Source organism: Branchiostoma belcheri, unplaced genomic scaffold, assembly GCF_001625305.1.
Source record: "Branchiostoma belcheri isolate BF01 breed outbred unplaced genomic scaffold, Haploidv18h27 scaffold27, whole genome shotgun sequence".
Classification (NCBI taxonomy): domain Eukaryota; kingdom Metazoa; phylum Chordata; class Leptocardii; order Amphioxiformes; family Branchiostomatidae; genus Branchiostoma; species Branchiostoma belcheri.
Genome location: NW_017803876.1, coordinates 2,191,757 through 2,197,060, shown reverse-complemented (window position 1 = coordinate 2,197,060; position 5,304 = coordinate 2,191,757). Strand labels below are relative to the sequence as shown.

General features: G+C 41.7%; 1 protein-coding gene across 1 annotated transcript in view; it reads left to right on the top strand.

Annotated features, from left to right (window-relative positions):
- LOC109472182 (NADH-ubiquinone oxidoreductase 49 kDa subunit-like) overlaps positions 1-5,304 on the top strand; it is an 11,652-nt gene that overhangs the window by 2,623 nt on the left and 3,725 nt on the right. The gene's annotated exons all lie outside the window — the stretch shown is intronic.

Here is a 5,304-nt window from a genome sequence, read left to right as displayed (position 1 = left end):
AGCGTTGGACCTCTGACTTGGCGCAGGTGTTGAGGTAAGGTGCCAGTGCCCTTATGGCGTGCATGTAGATGTAGTAGTCCTCCTCCACATACTCATGGTCCTTGCCGATCCTCTCGTCCTTCAACGGGACCATGATGAAATCTATCAGGGTCCTGGTGATGAAGTCAATGGTCCTCATGGGGTGGTCTCTGTCAGTGGTAAAGATCTCCTGGTAATACTCCTTGCACTTGGTGATGTAGCTTTGCCTCTGCCTCTCGGCACATCTTTCGAGGCGCTGTATTTCGTCTTCTGAGAGCTCCTCCAGTTCATCTTGCATCATGCATCGAGCCTTGTAGTCAAGCAGAAGACTTGGAGCGTACGTCCTCCGGAGAAAGTGGATGTGGAAAAGTGGTGAGAGCTTTGCACACACCCACCTTTCATCTGAAAAAGAGATACATGTAGTACATATATACATTTCCTTAAACTAATACGTAACCTTAGACTGAAGTTAGAGAAAAAATGATGCCTGGACAAGGGGATATCTGAAGTCTTAATGCAAATTCTCACAGGAAAGAGAGAATCCAATATGTACCTGAATCTTGGAATGTTTCTTCATTAAAGATGTTGTCGTTGACTTCATTGTATTTGTTGCTTACATCATTCAAGACACGAAGAACAAGTGCCAGGAGGTCACGCCTTTCTTTCCTCACCTCGTCATCGTTGTTCTTGATGATTCCAAGTGCTGAGGAGGAGAAACAAGGAACTTGACAATCAGTACAAATTGATAGCCTCTACCAGGCTTTGGGAGGCGGCTGGAAAGAGTACGTAGAAATTGGCCAAATAGAGAGATAACATGCCAGAAGAGTTGGTTCGCTAAACCAATTCCTCTTGCATGTTATCTCTATTTGGCAAATTTCTACTCTTTCAAGCTGCCTCCCAAAGTCTGGTGGAGACTAACATTTATAGTAACAAATTGATACAAATGTCCTAAGAACCTTCAGAAAAAAAGTCCTCATTTCATAGTTGTCAATTTACAAGTTGTGTTTTGAAGACCAATTTTGAACTTTGAACAGCTGTCTTATGTCTATAATAAATGTGTAGAACCCACCTTTCAACTGGCGGACGGTTTATGGTCTTTGTGCCTATTATGTCTATAATAAATGTGTAGAACCCACCTTTCAACTGGCGGACGGTTATGGTCTTTGTGCCTATTTCTTCAAGAGGACCCAGAAATCTTTCTGGCTTGTGTAGTATGTGAATTTCAGAGTCTTCCTGCTCTTCAGACGTTTTGCTGTGTAGAGCCATTTTCATGGACCTTGCACACCTGGCAACTTCTTCCTCAAAACTCTTTGGAGGCTGCCCGCCAGTTTTATGCCTGTTTAAGCCTCACATTTATGGTATGATGCATACATTTCTCACCCAAACTGAACAAAATATATATATATAAAAGTTTAACAATTTATTTAGCTGTTTGATGTATTTAATGTCCTCGTAAGTTTCTAAAAGGATTTTCTGAGAATAGAATCTTAGGCATGTAAAATATAGACAGCTACTAAGTCTGAGGACCCAAGCAGTGCAGAAATCAAAATGGCGTCGACCCTTTTGGGTTTTGCCACTCGTTCGCTCGTTTCTAACGGCACTTTGCTCAAACGTGTCGTACCCCAAACAGCAGCAGCCTTCCAGGCGACTAGGTAAGTGTTAAGAGAGTCAATTTGCATCAGTTTATGGCGTGTTAAAACGAGTGCATTTGCCGAATTCGGATACATGCATGTGTCCTTCAACACTTCGTACGTTGTGTAAGTTGGGGAGGGGGAGGGGTTGTATGAGAAGTCCTTGTATGATTATTATGTGACAACATTCTGACTTTTACACACATTTGGTGACCAAGAACATCGAATATGCCCCATGACACCTATTTCCTTATTATCTTGACTTGCTTGACGCAAAAGTACCGAAGTAACGGGTTCCTTTCTCAGCACTCGGTATACAGAGGTGAGGCGGCTTCCGTCCTAGATCTCCAGTGCCGAAGTTACGTCAACACTTGGTGCCCAGTGTCGGCGGCTTCAGCACTGGAAACTCAAAATCGGCAAATCAAACCTTGTCTTTAGAAAGGGTACCGAGATGCCGCCTTTGAACTCTAACACTTATATTTTCGAGATCGTACCGCCCGGGTAACAAAGTTTAATCGGGGCGACAAGGTGATCGGCAGGACAATACTGCAAGGCTCAGATCCTCACATTTTTACAGACATAGACTTGGCCTACGATACTGTACTGTACGCCGCGCGGCCGACGTAAGCACCAGAAGCCCAGTGCCGAAATGATTTGAGAACTCGGCTCCCAGCGCCAAGAGTCACCGAGCACTGGAACGATCCAGTGAGGAACCAGTTACTTAGGGACTTCGGCACTTGCTATCCAGTGGTGAACGACCTCCGAGCACTGGTAGCGAGTGCCGATCGGAATTCAGCACTAGCTATCCAGTGGTGAACGGCCGCCGAACGCTGGCTATCCAGTGGGGAACGACCTACGAGCTCTGGCAAACGAGTGCTGAGTGGAAGTTAGCACCGGAAAACGAGTGCCGAGTCAAGATTCAGGTCTGGAATTCCAGTCCTGACGGTGTTTCAGCACTGGAACAAAGCTGTTTCTGTACTAGAATTCCAGTGCGGAGCTTTCTTCTGCTCAGGGCCCCGAGTGTCGACGCCACTTTCCCCGTGAGTTCCGCACTGGGCGGCCAGTGAGGAACCCGTTACTTCGGTACCTTTGCTTGGTTGACGTATATTTTTCGTGTTACTATATTTCGTCACGATTTTTGAACTTCTCTAAAAATTATGATAAATACTAGAGTTCCCCGATCTCATACCTTCGCCAAATGATGTTAATCTTTATGACTGACAAATTATAGATTAGATCATTCCCCCCTGATTTAAGAAATAGGAACCTAATTTTCATGAATTATATCATTTTATCATAATCTCAACCAAAAAAACAGTCTTATATTAACAAACAATGCATTCTAGCATTTCCTAATAAATTATGCAAATGAGGTCCTGATTTGAATAAATTATGTTTAATGATGTTCACCTCAATTTAACTTTCAAATACCACAAGTATGAAATTCCAGGCAGTTATCATTACATAATTATAAAATTTTCTCATTAATTATGCAAATTAGGTCATTATTAACATAATCAATATCTTCCTGTGTTTCTCTCGTTGTCAATTACCAATGTCACAAGCTTTAATTGTCCTATCATGGAATGCAGCTGATTTATAGAATTTCCTCATAAATTATGCAAATTATATCCATATTTGCATAATTGTCACATAATTATAGGAAGGATCACGTAAGCTACCTACAAACCAAAAATCACGACGATCCGTCAACCGGTTCTTGAGTTATCCCCTTTTGAATATTTTCAAGAATATATCGCTGCAGTTCCAGAGCAAGCCGCTAGGGGGCCTAAACTCACATCACTTCTTCCCCAGCACAAGAGCTACCTACCATCTAAATTTCATCACCATAGCATGTCTAGATCATGAGATATCAAAACCGGAAGTTCAGCTGCAGTACCATAACAAGCCGCCAGGGGGTCCAAAATCTAATCATTTTGAGGTCTTATCAAGACCTACCCACCTACCAAATATCAAGACAATCCATCAAGGCCTTCTCAAGTTATCGTGTTGACAGACACACACACACACACACACACACACACACGAACGCCCCTGAAAACATAACCTTCTTGGCGAAGGTAATAATTTGTTACATGATCATGATCACGGAGGGAGCAAGCGTAAGGGGCCAGTACCTGGCCTGCGCATATAGGCAGGTAGGCATGATCATGTTTGAGACAGGTTAGACAATGCTTAGTTTTAGAAAAATCAAGAAGCTTGGTAAATAGAATTTTTGCTTTTGTGTCCTATACAGAGGAGCTAAGCAATGGCATCCAACAGTTGAAGACATTCAGGAATCAGCGGGTGCAGTCTTCTACACAGACCCGAAAGATCCAAATAGATGGGCCAAGGATATCAAACCATGGAGCTGTAAGTAACTTGACAAAATAAGAGGGATCAGTAACAGAACTAAACCCAAACTTGTGGGTCTTTTTGCACGTCTTAGTTTTTTTAATCTATTGTTATGGATATGCAAGGTTGTAATGTATTTGCACCAAAGAATGTACATTATTGTTGTACTACACCTTTGTTCTTTACCATTTTCCATTTGCCTTGTTTACAAAGTACATGTACTATACTAGTACTCCCTGTAAGAGTGTGCCAGTGCGTATGTGCTTCATGCAGCTTCACATACAGTAGTTGTAAAGATATAAATGACATACATACTTTTTTTTTTACATACAGTGTGTGTAATTGTGTATAATACTATAAAGAGCTGTTGGAGGAATTCATTGGGAAGGGCCCTTTGTTTTTATCATCATAAGCATTTATTCCTTGTTTCCACAGCACGGGATCCTGTCCCAGACACGGAGGTCTCCAACTTAACGGTGAACTTTGGCCCTCAGCACCCAGCAGCTCACGGTGTACTCAGGCTGGTCATGGAACTCAGTGGAGAGGTCAGGCTATACGGATACTAGTTGTAGAGAAGAGAGTTTAATGATCGATATGACCTGCAGAACTAACATAACTATTCTTCAAATGTAGACAGCTAGTACTTTTACTTAAACAAGGGACTTGTTTTGAGCAAGTCCCAGATAGAGATAGTGAACATTCTCTCATAATTATTCCACTATTGGTAAACTTCCCTTGCCGCTATATCATAATCATAGTTTAATATTTATCATTATCGTAGTGTTGTACATGTTTTTACTTGTACTGTATGTAGTCTTTACAGTTCTTTTGTCTCTCACATCATACACATGCAGAGTGTCAAGAGATGTGACCCCCACATTGGACTCTTGCATCGAGGCACAGAGAAGCTGATAGAGTACAAGACCTACTTACAGGTACAGTACCAGCTTCTTAATTCATATCTCTGAATATCTAGGGACAAAAATTACTGAAAAGAAAATCAAACTTTGAAATTGGCCAAATAGATAGAATATTTTGTCAGTGGTGTTCACAGGCACTCCCATAACCTCCAATATATTCTCTATCCATAGTACTGAATGTTTTGTTGCTTGTAGTATAATACAGATTTTTCTGTACCTTGTCAAACTATAGAGAGAAACATTTAATGGCACAATCCTATCTTAATGATTGTTGTTGTCTTATTCCCTTCAGGCACTTCCATACTTTGACCGTTTGGACTATGTGTCCATGATGTGTAATGAGCAGTGCTACTCTCTGGCAGTGGAGAAACTACTCGGCA